Raw genomic sequence first — 15800 nt, 5'->3', positions numbered from 1 at the left:
AGAATGTGCTCTGTTGTCACCTGGCCAGGTCTCATGCCATACTAGGATGGAGATCCATGGGCGAGGGGTGGAGAGCTGTGTTTGAGTTTCAGCCGATACTGGAAGCAGGAGAGACAGAGGCATGTCTGGATTTGTGATGGACCCCAAGGCTGTGGCCTTAGGCTTTTCTGGGAACCAAAAGTGGGGGCAATATCTGCTAGAGTCTTAATCTTGTGAGCCCCACTCAGGTTGTATTTCTGTGTAAATAAAACCTAAAGACTTCAAGATCGTCATTGACGCTCATTCCAAGGAGACTGAACTGGAATGCTCAGAGATTTGGGTAGGTGCAGCAATATGTTTCGGGGGCTTCTAGGGTTCCCAGTGATTCACTGCACCCTGCGTGGCTGTTGCTCATAACCACAGAGGTGTTTTTCACTCCCCCTCCACAACTCATGGGAGGGACGCAGATGGCGCTGTGGGTAAAACCACATTGCCTAGGGCTTGCCGATCGTATGGTTGGCGGTTCGAATCCCCACGGCAGGGTGAGCTCCCGTCTTTGGTCCCAGCTCCTGCCCACCTAGCAGTTCGAAAGCACCCTTAAGTGCAAGTAGATAAATAGTTACCGCTTTATAGCGGGAAGCTAAACGGCGTTTCCGTGTGCTGCGCTGGTGCTGGCTCGCCAGAGCAGCTTCGTCACGCTGGCAATGTGACCCAGAAGTGTCTCTGGACAGCGCTGGCCCCCGGCCTCTTAAGTGAGATGGGCACACAACCCTAGAGTCAGACACGACTGGCCCGTACGGGCAGGGGTACCTTTACCTTTACCACAACTCACAGTAGAACTTCCCCAAGTCAGGACTCAAAAGCCTGCCTTTCTCTTGTTTGTAGAAGACACATGCAACATTTACAGCGGCACCTACACATATCATGCAATGTCTCCATTGGCCTGAAGCCAGTATGATCCCTCTCTCAACACTGTGAAGTAAAAAAAGAAAATAGGCACCAGCACCTTGCCTCTTTCTCAGCAGCTGAGCAAGTTTGGACCACAACTGTTGGAGATGTCTGCACTAGAGGCCAACATTTCCGCACTAATCACAGCTCAACCCAGTTTAGCTGTTGAGAGAAAGGCAAAACGACATGTTCAAGTTAACTCAGACTTAATTCACGCTAGTTGTGATACGGAAATACAACTGCTATATATGGAGAGAGCCAAAATGATGGGTCGGGTGCCATCTGCACATAATGGCTCCCGCAATGTTTTCCATTACATTGCACTTTCTTCCGAAGGAACAGGACGATGCGCAACTGAGAAGCAATCATAACAAGCACGCATGCGCAACTGGACGATGCGCAACTGAGAAGCAATCATAACAAGCACGCATTGCAAAATATCTATTGAGGAAGAAAACCACATTTCTGCTGACTGGAGGGGTGATTTGCACTTCATTTTGACACATACAAATGGCCGCTTTCTAAACAATGTCACAAAAAGTTATACGACATGCATTTTCACTCCAAATATTGTAAAGCAAGAGGCCAGACAGATGGACAGGTATGGCATTACTTCATCGGAGGCAAGCCAAGTTTGGCTATGGGCCTTTGGAAAGCAAATGTTTCAGGAGTCCTTAGGGGTTAAAAAGCCTTAAATTCAGGGAGGCCCCGAAACAAAAAGATCTAGCAATGGTTGGTCTTTGTTTTAACCCTGGAAGAGGCTGCTGGTCCAGGAAAATGGCTACTCTTGATTAATTGGCCTGTTTCTTTCATCTGCTTCAAACAGTTTAAAAGGAACCCAGGCAAATGCAGAGATGTTTACAAAGAGCAGGCTGGGAGGCATGGGGAAAGGGGTTTTTCAGGGCATAGATTTATAAGGCCTTTCTGTGGGAATTAAGTAAGCAAATATGTCAAAGCTGTGAAGACTGCCACACCAGGTGCCCTGCACTGCAGTAGGAGCTCCAACTTGATGAGGCAAAGCGTGTGGGTGAAGAGACAGGAAAGGGGTCTTCAGGGAAAATCAGCCCTGCAGACTGGCAAAGTGGTTCAGCTTTCCTGGGGAAATGTCAGCTATGGAGAGCACATAATGGCTGCCACCTGTTAAAAGTCAGTGCTTCTACATCTTCTATCCAATTGCAAAATACTTTGACATCAGAAACGTGTGTCTGAGATGCAGGCTTCACTCCTGGTGATGCCCTTCCGTCAGTTCCTTTAAGTTTCAGCTTTGCAACCATATTCCCCCTGGAACCCAAAGGCTTTTGTTTCCCGGAAGCTGCACGGGAAAGCTCACCTGTCCCGGACACGGAAAGGATTGACAGATTGGAGTGTCTGAGAGTGAGGGATAGATGGCTCTGTCAATTTCAGTTTCTCTTGGTTTTGTTTCTTTTGTTCTGTTTTCTCCAGGTTTCTGCAGCAATTTGCAATTTATTTATTTGTTTAAAGTCCACTTGAAAATCTGTGTGTGAATTTTGAAGCACTTTAAACATAATATGTGCTCTTTCATATGCAATTTTGGCCTATATAATTCATTTTTGTTTCTTATTTCCACTAATACACATTTTGTGGATAATTCCTGCTAGTATGTACATTTTGTATCAAGTTTTGAATTGAAGAACTGCATTATGCTAGAATCATTGAACTGTAGACTTGGAAAGGGCCCCAAGACTCATCTAGTCCACCCCGTGCGATGCAGGAATCGCAGCTACAGAATCCTTTGCAGAAAGCATCCAATCTCCAGGAGGGTCTATCAGCAGGGGGCCAGTCCACTGTCCCTCAGACCTTGTGGGTGGCCGGACTATATTTTGAAGGGGAAAAAATGAACGAATTCCTATGCCTCACAAATAACCCAGAGATGCATTTTAAATAAAAGCACACATTCTACTCATTTAAAAACACACTGTTTCCCGGACCATCCACGGGCCAGATTTAGAAGGTGATTGGGCTGCAACTGGCCCCCGGGCCTTAGTTTGCCTACCCGTGGTCTATCACTTCCTCAGGGAGTCTGTTCCTCTGTCAAAACATCAGTTCTTCCAAATGTTCAGTCAGAATCTGCTTTCTTGTAGCTTGAATCCCTTGGTCCAGGTCCTACCCTCCAAAGCAAGCTTGCTCCATATGAAAAACTGCAGTTTCTGTACATGCTTGGAAGCTTGGATTGATTCTCATTCAAATATTGCTGGACAGGCTTACCACCCCCACCCCCATGTATGTCCCTGCGTGTGAAATCTGAGCAAGGGGGATTCCAGACATCATCATCATTATCTTTATCATTTATTATCTGGATGGGTTTTCCCAGCCACTGTGGGTGGTTTCCAACAGAATATTAAAATACAATAGTCTATTAAACATTAAAAGCTTCCCTAAACAGGGCTGCCTTCAGATGTCTTCTAAAATCTGGTAGTTGTTTTTCTCTTTGACATCTGGTGGGAGGGCGTTCCACAAGGCAGGTGCCACTACCGAGAAGGTCCTCTGCCTGGTTCCCTGTAGCTTTGCTTCTCACAGTGAGGGAACTGCCAGAAGGCCCTCAGCACTGGACCTCAGTGTACGGGCAGAATGATGAAGGTGGAGACGCTTCTTCAGGTATACTGGACCAAGGTCATTTGGGGCTTTAAAGGTCAGCACCAATACTTTGAACTGTGCTTGGAAACGTACTGGGAGCCAGTGTAGGTCTTTCAAGACCGGTGTTATATGGTCTCGGCGGCCGCTCCCAGTCACCAGTCTAGCTGCTGCATTCTGAATTAGTTGTAGTTTCCAGGTCACCTTTAAAGGTAGCCCCACATAGAGCGCATTGCAGTAATCTAAGCGAGACTAGAGCATGCACCACTCTAGCAAGACAAACTGCGGGCAGGTACTGTTGCAGGTAGGGTTGCAACCTGCGTACCGGATGAAGCTGATAAACAGCTGCCCTGGACACAAAATTGACCGACGCCTCCATGGATAGCTGTGAGTACAGAATGACTCCCAGGCTGTGTACCTGGTCCTTCAGGGGCACAGTTACCCCATTCAGGACCAGGGAGTCCTCCACACCTGCCCGCCTCCTGTCCCCCCAAAACAGTACTTCTGTCTTGTCAGGATTCAACCTCAATCCGTTAGCCACCATCCATCCTCCAACCGCCTCCAGACACTCACAAAGGACCTTCACCGCCTTCACCGGTTCTTATTTAAAAGAGAGGTAGAGCTGGGTGTCACCCACATACTGATGAACACCCAGCCCAAACCTCCTGATGATCTCTCCCAGTGGCTGCATGTAAATGTTGAAAAGCATGGGGGAGAGGACAGAACTCTGAGGCACCCCACAAGTGAGAGCCCAGGGGTCTGAACACTCATCCCCCACCACCACTTTCTGAACACGGCCCAGGAGGAAGAAGCAGAACCACTATATAACAGTGCCCCCAGCTCCCAGCCCCTCAAGACGATCCAGAAGGATGTTATGGTCGATGGTGTCAAAAGCCGTTGAGAGATCCAGCAGAACTAGGAAGCGGCTCTCACCTTTGTCCCTAGCCCACTGGAGATCATTGACCAGTGTGAACAAGGCAGTTTCAGTCCCATGATGAGGCCTGGAAGGGATCCAAATGATCCGCTTCTTCCAGGTGTGCCTGGAGATGTACAGCAACCACTCGCTCAATCAGCTTGCCCAAGAATGGAAGATTTGAGAATGGGCGATAGTTGGCCATATTGGCCGCATCTAAAGATTTTTTTTAAAGAAGTGTTTGGATAACCGCCTCTTTCAGCGGGTCTGGGAAAGCTCCCTCACAGAGAGAAGCATTCACTACCCCACAAAGCCCATCACCCAGCCCTTCCCGGCTAGCTTTTATAAGCCAGGATGGGCAAGAATCAAGGAGACAGGTGGTCGGTTTCACTCGTCCAAGCAGCCTGTCCACATCCTCGGAGGTAACAGATTGGAATTGATCCCACTCAACTTGACTAGACAGGACTCTAGCACTCTCCAACCCCAGCCCTGCTCCCACAGTGGAGTCTACCTCTTCCCAAATCTGAGCGACTTTATCTGCAAAAAGCTTTGCAAAATCATTGCAGGAGATCATGTGGCTGTTACTGGGCCCCGATGTAGCAGGTGGTTCCGCTAAATTGCGAACCACCTGAAAGAGTCTCCTGCTGCTGTTTTCTGCAGCTGCAATAGAGGCACTGAAGAAAGTCTTCTTCGCCATCGCTACCGCCACTTGGTAGGCTCGACATTGAGTTCTAACCCGTGTCGGGTCAGCTTCAGAATGAGTTATCCGCCACCGGTGCTCTAGTTGTCTCAGCAATTGTTTCATTGCCCTCAGATCCATGGAAAACCACGGGGCTGTCTGGGCTCCATGCAATCAGAGAGGGCGCTTTGGAGCCAAACAGTCAATATCCCTGCTTAACTCCACATTCCAGCGGGCCACCAGGGAATCAGCTGAAAGGCCATCAACATGGGATAAAGCATCTCCTCCCACTCTCTAGAAACCATTTGGATCCATTAAATGGTGGGGGCGGACCATCCGAATTGGTCCCACCTCCCTGCAGAGGGGATGGGTCACGGAGAAGTCCAGTTGCACCAGGAAGTGCTCTGACCATGGCACTTCTTTAGTTTTGCTTTTACTTAGTGTCAGATCACCCATATCCATAGAGGTGAACACCAGGTCTAAGGCATGTCCGTGACTATGTGTTGGGCCAGACTTATTCAGGGACAGCCACATGGAGGCCATGCTTTCCATGAAGTCCCAAGCGGCCCCTTGTAAGGTCATGTCAGCACGGATGTTAAAATCCCCTAGGACAACCCAACTAGGTTTCTCCAGGAGAACATCCGCCACGACCTGAAGCAGCTGTGGCAGGGAATCCTTGGAATCCTGTTCTGCCTCTATTGCCCAGCTTCCAGAACATGCACTCAGAGAACTGGGTCTTCCCAATAGGATGCCTGGTGCAAACTAATGACTTCCTAAAAATCACTGCAACCCCCACTCACTGCCCAAAAGGCCTGGGTTGCTGTGCGTAAGAGAAACCTGGTGGACAAGCAGCGGCAAGAACAGGCCCATCTGCTTCATCCAACCAAGTCTCTGTTACACATGCCAGGTCAAGTCCTCCATCCATGATCAAGTCATGGGTGGCAGTGGTCTTATGAATCATCAACCTGGCATTGCACAGCAGCACCTTCAGGTCATGTGGGTATCCCTTGCTGATTCCAGTATCCATCAAGTCAGGACCAGACCCTCAAACAACGACTAAACCTGCCTCCTCTGTAATGACATGGTCTGCTCTTAGCGTAACTCCTCCTCCTACTCGTGATCACTGAGATCGGTTGTCCCAGTGCTTCTCCCCCCGTGGAACTTGCCCCACCCATTCTGTTGGCTGGAACCCACTCCCAGGCAGCCCTGATTCCTCCCCTTAAGAACAAAATAAAACCTTTTAAAAAACACACACAAAAACACAATAAAACAATACAATCCAAAAACAGTGAAAATTGCAAACACACCAAAATTAAACAAATTCCTGAACCCAACTAAACATCCATCCCACCCACCCCCCACAAAAAAGAATTAAAAGGGAAAAATAAATTTTAAAAACATTTTTAAAAGAACTCTGCACTGCTCTGAGTCCTCCTGGGCAGCAACAGCAGCTGCGGCAACCGTCCTTTGAGGCCTGTCAGGCCCTGCCCTGGGCCAGGGGGTGAGTGGCAGGAACGGGGCCCTTAGGCACCCACGCAGAATAAAATATTCCTTCCATGCTCCACTCTGTAAGAGCATGGGGAGTCAACTGTAGACCACTGCTCTGATCTACAGTTAAGCGGTATAGAATTTTTCTGAAATAAATAACTACATGTATTTGACAGCAGCACATGAGAACATAAGAAAAGCCTGCTGGATCACGACATTTCCCCCCTGCCTAGCATCCTGGTCTCACAGTGGCCGAACAGATGTCCCCATGGGAAGCCACCAAGCACGATGGGAGTACAAGAGCCACTGGGATTCAGAAGCGTTGTTGCCTCCAGGTGTGAAGGCAGAACATAACCATCTAGGCTAAGAGTCATCAACAGCTCCATGAATTTGTGCAATGCCCCTTTAAAGGTATCTAGGTTAGTGGCCACCAGTGCCTCCTATGGGAGTGAGTTCCATAGTTTAACTGTGTGTTTCATGATGTCTCCCCACATTCAGCTTCACTGGATGTGCACAAGCACAGGACTGGTGGAGAGAAACCTTTCTCTCTTCACTTTCTCCAGACATGCACAATAGTATAAACTTATATCATGTCACCTGTTACTTTCCTTTTCTCTAACCTAAAAGGTCCCAAATGCTGGAGCCTTTCTTCCCAGGGGAGGCACTCCATCTCCTTGCTCATTTTGGTTGAGGCAGAATCACTGAGTGGATTATCTGTTGCAGAACTGAAGGACAAACCTAGACCTCCTTGCCCTGCAGTAACATTTGTTTAGGTTTTGTTATCAGAGGCTCTTGGAATACACAAGGTTGTTGTTTTTTTCTGTTTTAAGGGACATGGCTTTTTTATATTGTACATGTTGTGCACCAGGAGATAATTTTTTGAAATATTAAGCAGTTCAGGAATACTATTAAGCAGGCCAGCAAGGCTGTCCTAACTTTGCTCATCACTCCTGTTAACCAGTGGTTGAAACACAATTTCAAAAAAAAACTTCATAAGTCATAAATAGATGCCACCTCACACTGCTGTTCTGAAATGGCCTCTGCAACCTGGTGCCTTTCAGATGTTTTTGACTACAATTCCCATCATTTAGCCTCAACCACCTGGAAGGCTCCATATTGACGAAGCCGCCTTTGAAAGTTTAAGAGTGCTTCCAAGAAGAGCAATTGTCATCCTTGCTTACTAATGGTCTTCTTTCAAAAAGAAGTTGTGCTAATGACTGTGGGTTCTCCAGACTGTGGGTGAATTTGTTTCACCGGACTTTGTCTTTTTACAGGAGCCTCCTTCAGACAACCCTGTATATCACTTCAGTGGTGAAGCAGAGAATTCTCCTTTCTCTCCCCCCAACCACCCTTCCTGCTGCTTCTGCATCATTGACCTGCTGGAGCAAAATGGGAGGCAGGGGACCAAAAACCTGCCAATCCCAAGAGAAAAACAGTCCTAGCACACACAGCTTTGCGTATTAAAAACTCTCTACTATTATGTACTCTCTACTAAGTACTATTATGACCACAGAAATAGCATGGAGTTTGCTTCCTCTGCCCTGGTGCTGAACATATGTACTTGGCATTCAGCACCTCTTTGTTGTAGGAGAACAGGACCCCTTTGCGGCAGTGTGGGGGGGGGGCGTTGGTGGGGCTGCAGGGATTGTGGAAGGTCACACCTCTCTCCACATGCCTCTCCCACTGGGAGCCTCTGCTGCATCAGGGTCCCTTCCACAAACCGCTTCTTGGCCTTTTGGCTAAGATCAAGTGTAGTACCTTCCACAAAGGAGTCTGGACTCAAGCCTTTAACACGGCACTTCCATGCGGGTTCTGTACAAAGATGGCAATGCTCAAGCACATGTCCTTCCTGTGGGGACACGCTCAAGAGTGATGGGCCTCCATTTTATATGGGGGCTGCTCTCCCCCGAAGGGGATCGGTTCAGGTGACAGTATATACCTAATTCTCATATCCAGACCCTGTCTTCAGAACAGAGTGAGCACTGAAAAGACTAGAGTAACTTATTTCTGATCCGGGGGCTGTGCTCTCTGCCTCCTGCACTACTCTGGCTCTTGTTGGCTTGGAGGTGAGGTGGGTGGCAGAAAGGCCTACCCATTGGCCTGGAGAGCACCATCACCTAATTCTTGCAAGTGGAAGCTGCTATGTATTGAAATTCTCACCCTGGCCACCAGGAGTATCGTGTATATAGTTTTCACTCAGGTCCACATCAGTTACTTTAGGCGGGAAAGCCTGGGTTGATTTTGTTATAATGTTGACAGCCGGCTGCCTATAAAAGTAGGCCGGCTGAGCTGTTTGCTGTTCAGTTCAGTTCCAGCTTACTATAAAGAACCACTTGGAGAAATTTCTGTGTCATCTGATTTGTCTACCCACTACTTAATAGAAGGAATTCAGGGTGTTATCCAGACTGACCCCGCAAACCCACAACATCATGCATAAGTGCCATGGTGGCATGTGGCCTGTTTAGGTCTGCCTCCATCACCTGCCACTCTCTGGGTGGTCATTTGGGGGCTCCCAGGGTTGTGGTCCAGCCTAGCTGCAGCCTTGTCCAAACAGATGTCCATTTTCGCCCCCTTGAAAGGCCAGGTGGAGGGAACTAATGCTCTTGAGAAGCATACGGCAAAACCACTGCAGAAGACTAAGACACCAAGCAGTCCAAGGGGGATCTGGCTATTGTGTTACAAGATCCATTTCTTGCTTTGCCTTCACCCCTTTTCACCTCTGTCAAAGATCTACCCAGTTCCTGCTTGCTCCCTCTCAGCTCATAAAAATAATTGCCCTTTGCAAAATCCAAGCTGCTTGGGGATGCTTTGGCTAGAATGTCTGCAGTTTGATATACAACTTTCAAGATAGGCTTCCATGAATGGGACATTACAAGAAGCTGACCAGACAAAAACAAGTCATCCTGATATGTTAGTTTGGCCTTGACATTCTTGGTTCAGATCTGAGCAAGCTGCAGCAATGAGGCGAACATGCTGTTCCAGCAGCGTAGCGTGGGTTGTCAGCAGCCGGGGCAAGGCAAGTAATTTGCTCCCCCTAACCCCTAACCTGCCGCCGCTGGCATCTTCTTCTTGCTGCTGCCTGGGCTGGGGTATTTACGGTAAGGTAGCCACGGTGGTGGCAGCGGGTCCGTGTCAGGTGATCTGAGGCGAGTTGCCGCTGGCGCTGCTGCCCAAACGACGCCACTTGCCCGGAGGAGGAGGGCAGAGAGGCGAGGAAAATGCAACATGGCCCAGCAGCTGCAGCAGCAGTGGAGGCGGTGGGGCTGTGAGGAGGGGCTGCCTGGCATGCCCTCCACGGCCCTGACACGCGGGGACCGCGGCAAGCGCTGAGAGCCGCTGCCTGCCGGACGCCTTCAGCCCGGACGTGCACACAGCTCCGCGAGACATGGGGCTCCGCGAGACATGGGGCTCTGCTACAGCCTGCACCCAAGGCTCTTCGGCGACTCAGGAGGCGGCGAGCGCCCCCCCCCATGTTGCGCCCGGTGCGGCCGGCCCCCCCTGCACCCCCCACACTACGCCACTGTGCTGTTCTTCTTCTGTCTCATGTCTCATGTTTCTGGGGCCCAAATCCCTCTGGCTCATGTCCGTGAGAAACTATGCAGCCAATTAAAGATTCTCACTAGCCGCCTGCGCCAAAAGTAAAAAGGCCACACTGTGAACATAATTGACATTCTGGTTGGGAACAGAAGCAGCAAGAGCCACAGAGGTGGAGGATCATTTCACAGACATGGTGTCCAAGGAAAAGGGGGTGGGGAGGGAGGAGGAAAAGAGGAAACTCAGGTGCCAGTTTTTAAAATAACACTTATACAAATAAGCAGCTGGGAAGGAAACATTAAGGGAGCCTGATGGAATTAGTGCTATAGGACAGATGAGGGGACACAAAGGCAACTAGTGCCTCAGCGGAATTGATGGAATAGTCCTGCTTTCCTTTTCTCCAAGTACAGTGGTACCTCGGGTTAAGTACTTAATTTGTCCCGGAGGTCCGTACTTACCCAGAAACTGTTCTTAACCTGAAGCGCCACTTTAGCTAATGGGGCCTCCTGCTGCCACCGCGCCGCAGGAGCACAATTTCTGTTCTCACCCTGAAGCAAAGTTCTTAACCTGAAGCACTATTTCTGGGTTAGCGGAGTCTGTAACCTGAAGCGTATGTAACCTGAAGCGTATGTAACCCGAGGTACCACTGTGTTACATTTCAGCAGAACCCAAGAAGTTGCTGTGGGCCACACAGCAAATGGGTGGGCTTTTTCCTCACTTTTCTCACCTGGTTGCTAGGTAGGAGTTGTTGTGGTTTTCGTTACACTCTATCACCTCACCCTAACGTCCCAGGTGGGGTTACAATAATTAAATCAAAACATTAATTTTAAAGCACAGAATTAGATAATATCAAAAACGTTTTAAAACAATATGGTAGGTTGGTTGGCATCTGCCTGTTTCAAGAGACAATGGAGTGCCCCTCTGGGGGTGAAGTCAAGCTGCTGTGTTAGCAGCACCAAAGTGACCTCCCCTGTATGCAAGCCATGGCAGTGTGTATGGAGGTCCTGGGTTGCCCATATGACAAGACCTCCCTCTCAGCCTCACTGATCTGCCCCAAAGGAAAGCCTGATGGAACTAGTGCTATAGGACAGATGAGGGAACACAAAGGCAACTAGTGCCTCAGCGGAATTGATGGGATAGTTCTGTTTTCCTTCTCTCCCTCTCTTGCATTAGGTTTCTGCCAGGAAGACCTGGGTTCAATTTCCTACATTTGGTGAGCTTAGACCATTCACTATTTTTGAATTCATATCTGACATCTTTGTCCCTCAGAATGGCAAGCAAAGCATAGAAAACATATAGATGTTTTACATAAAACATTTAGCTGTGGTTCCTGTATTGCAGGAGGTTAGACTAGTTGACCTTTGGTTTTCCTTCTAAATCTTCAATTCTATGATTCTAAGAAACCATACTAAAAAAAACATTTAAACAAAAGTGATTCAGCAGCATCTTACCAGTTAATAACTTAGAACTATCAAAATAATAAAGGATACTTTTCCCATATCCTAAAGATTGATTTTCTTATTATATGGTTCTGAAATGTTTTATGGATCATAGGTATGTATACCATCCAAATATATTATCATATCCTTCTAAATCTAGAATGTCTGCACTTTCCAGCACAATCCAGTCCCTGATCCAGCAGATACAAGGTGCTTCATTATAAAGTGATTAAATGAAAGTGCTTCAGCAGCATCTTACCAGTGAATAACTTAGAACCATCAAAATAATAATGAAAATGAGGGGTTATCCAAGAAAATGTCCTAATGAGGATGCATACCTCAACAAAACTGTTTTCATTACTTGGCTAATCACAGAATCATAGAGTTGGAAGGGACCCAATGGTCATAGAGGCAGTGAGGCAGGTGCTGGACCTCTTGGAGCAGCACATTCTGCCGTCCTGGGACCACCACCAGGAAGGTCCTCTGATCCCAAAGCTTCCTCTTCTCCAAGTCTGTGGGTGGAAGAACACATAGCAGGTCTTCTTCCTGTGGCTGCAGCACAACAGCAGGCTTGTGTAGGCAATGGACATTCTTGGGAGACAAGTTGAAATGTGACAGAACACTGTCAGCAACTTTTCTTACAGAACTCAAGGCGCTTGAAAGACTTTGTCGCAGGTATGTTTACAAGGCCCTGTTGATTGGTCCGTAAGGGAGCAAGCCAAAGCTTCTGCAGATGAGGGGATTATTGGATGCCAGCATGCTGCACCTTTAATTATCTGTTGGAGAAGAGGAAGGTCCAAAGGCAGAGAAGAAGGCCTCTCACTGGAGGCTGCCTTCTTACGGTGGTGGAAAACTTCTTCAGCATTGCTTGCGTGGTGGTGGTGGGGAATAGAAAGGGATGTGTTAGGGGAAGTGAAGTAAGAAGGCAGTGGTTTTCATTCAGATGTGTATTCACTACTATCAATGGTTTTCAGTCTAATGGCCACATTTTCTTCTGCACAAGCTTTTCTTTTGGGGGGGGCACTTGCCAGTAGCAGGTGGAGCCAGAGGCAAAAGTGGGTAGGGCAACAAAAGAAAAAAAAATGCCTTGGTACAGCAGACTAGTTTCTATACATCATCTTCTCCATCCTCCACTTAAGAACCATGATCAACATTTAAGTATATGTTTCAGCCAGGGCTAAACCCTAGATGTGGGTGTGAAGCAACCTTACTGTATGTTTATGAAACATGGACCACTTATAAATGTCATCTCCAACACCTCAAAAGATTCTATCAACCATGTCTCTGAGATTTTTTACACATCACTTGGGAAGACAGGCAAACTAATGCCAGTGTACTGGAAGAAGCAAAGATCACCAGTGTCGAAGCAATGATTCTTCAACATCAACTTTGTTGGACTGGTCATGTTGTATAGATGCCTGGTTATTGTCTTCCAAAGCAACTATATACCCTATTCTGAACTTAAAAATGGAAAGCGTAATGCTGGTGGTCAACAAAATAGGTTTAAAGACTCTCTCAAGGAAAATCTTTAAAAAGTAGCATAAACACCAACAACTGGGAAACACTGGCCTGCAAGTTCTCCAGTTGGAGAACAGCCATTAAAAAAGGTGCCATAGGCTCTGAAGACGCTCAAACTCAGGACGAAGGGGAGAAACGCACTAAGAGGAAGGCACGTTTGGCAAACCCTCACAGCCAGAAACCAATGTCCCCACTGTGGAAGGATCTGTGGATCCAAAATTGGCCTCCACGGTCATTTACAGACTCAATGTTAAAACCATGTTCATGGAAGACAATCTTACTCGACTATGAGTGATCGCAGAAGAAGAAGAAGAAGAAGAAGAAGAAGAAGAAGAAGAAGAAGAAGAAGAAGAAGAAGAAGAAATGTTTCAGCCAGGGAAAAGCCCAAGAGGAGGGTGTGAAGCAGGAGTCAGTGAGGGGCATGGCCTGGGCAGTGGGGGCATGGCTGAGGAAGGGGTCCGGCATTGGGAGAGTTCTAGGGGTCAGAGAAGAAAGGCTTAGGAGGCCACATCTGAGCTCGTGGCCTGAGGTTCACACGTCTGGTTTAGTACATGGCTGTTCCTCCATCACAGACTCTGTGTGCCCCACCTGGATTGTCCTTAAAATAAATTTATTTATTATTTATCAACAGATTTATATTCTCTTATTCATTAAAAAACAGAAATGTTTACAACAAATGTACATAAAACCATACCATAAAAACCACATTAAAAAGTATTATAGCAATATGATTTACTAACTGCCTGCATAAGCCTAACCGAATAAACAAAAGTTCTCAGCAGGCATTTAAAGGTTAAGACAGAAGGCACCTGCTGAACCTCTAATAGCAGGGTGTTCCACAGGAGTGGGTGGATGGCGCTCAAGATTTGGCTTCTTATTGCTGCCAAATGAGCCCCACTAACTTGGGGAAGGACCAAAAGTGCTTCTGCATCTCAGTGACTGAGCTGGGATATAAGGGTTCAGGTGGTCTCTGAGTCATGCTCAATCTAAGTTGCTCAAAGTTTTACCAGTTAATACAAGGCCCTTGAACCTGGCTCAGTAGCAGGTGGGCAGCCAACACAGGTGTTTAAACAATGTAGTCACATGTTGTCTGTCAGATTTCGCCATCAGCAGTCTGACCACCACATTCTGCATAAGCTGGGGCTTCCAGACCAACAATTAAGTTCCACTTTCTGCAAAGTGTTAGCAGAACTAAAATCTGGACGGGGAACAAAACATTATTCAAAGCCTTGTGTAGAATTTGATATTTTCACTTCTGGTGAATGTTTGTTTTCAAGGACAAAGTTGATTTCTTGAGGTGACTTCAGATTTTGTAAATCAGCTAAGAGAGAGGGATTTTTTTAATGATGAATTTGCCTAACATTATGCTAATTAAGAACCTCTTTAATCTTTGGTATGATCAAGGGAGAGAGTGATAGGCAAAGTGTTGTTTTTATGACACTAAAGGATTAGCCAAGGTTTCTGGCAGAGCGACAGACAACTTTAAAAGTGAAACTGATTTGTAAGTCATAAACTCAAGTATAACCTATTGATGATTATATCTTGCTCCAGGGGTTAGGACCTGAGCCAATGGATTCAAGTTACAAGAAAGGAGATTCCAACTAAACATCAGGAAGAACTTTCTGAGGGTAAGAGCTGTTTGACAGTGGAACAAACTTCCTTGGAAGGTGGCGGACTCTCTTTCCTTGGAGGTTTTTAAGCACAGGTTGGCTGGTCATCTCTCATGTATAACCTAGTTGAGATTCCTGCATTGCAGGGGGTGTGATAAGATGGTTTTTGGGGTAACATTCAGCTCCACAACTTTATGGTTCTAAGATTTCTACATTTAACCTGAGGATTGTCATTTGTCCAGTTTTTACTTTAACTTTAATTTATTTGAATTAGTTTTGGTATGCATTTTAATTGATTGATTGTTTTTATGCATATTGTATTATTTAGCCGCTCTGAGCCCAGCTCTGGCAGGGGAGGGCGGGGTACAAATAAATTATTATTATTATTATTACATTTCTAATGTATGTAAGAATTCTCCACACATTTCTTTTGCTACTATTTACGAAGATCATCACTAAGACAACCCCTGCCTTCAAGTTTACAATCTAAAAAGGGAATAGGAGTGCGGAGGGAAAAGCAGGCAGAGTTCAAAAAATCTGTGTGTGTGTGTGTGTGTGTGCGCGCGTTTGTGTACGAATCATAGAATCATAAAATCATAGAATTGTATATTTGAAAGGGACCCCAAAGTCATCTAGTCCAACCCCCTGCAATGCAGGAAAATCAACTAAAGCATCCTAAATACAGTACGATCACATACCTGCCAAGTGCCCTGGGGAAAAATGAGACATCCTGTTTATTCACAATAGATCGTGGCAGCCATTTTGGGCGCTGGGCTCTCTTGCCCCTCACACTTTGCTCGTCTGGAAAAAAGCCCTTCAGGGCAGCAGGCGATGTCGTCCCGAAAAAGCACTTTTCTAGGGTAATAGTGATGTGCGGGTCACATGACTTGCCTGGGAGCATGTCTTAGAAGATGCACATCCTCGTTTTGAGTCTCCAAAAGTTGGATGGCATGTGATCACATCTTACACGCATGTAACTTTCTTGATTTCAACCATACACAAATGGCTTAAATTGCACAAGTTAAATCCAACCAAGGCAGACAGCTTAAAATACATTTTGGCACTGGGTCTGTTTGGGTTACCCTGTGTGTAAAGAGCTT

At 46.8% G+C, this 15800-nt stretch overlaps 1 long non-coding RNA gene across 1 annotated transcript in view; it reads left to right on the top strand.

Annotated features, from left to right (window-relative positions):
- LOC309362329 overlaps positions 1-15800 on the top strand; it is a 368586-nt gene that overhangs the window by 246488 nt on the left and 106298 nt on the right. The gene's annotated exons all lie outside the window — the stretch shown is intronic.

This window comes from Podarcis melisellensis (assembly GCF_964234715.1).
Source record: "Podarcis melisellensis genome assembly, chromosome: Z".
NCBI lineage: Eukaryota > Metazoa > Chordata > Lepidosauria > Squamata > Lacertidae > Podarcis > Podarcis melisellensis.
Note: the sequence above shows the minus strand (reverse complement) of the source record. Positions and strands in the feature narration are given on the sequence as shown.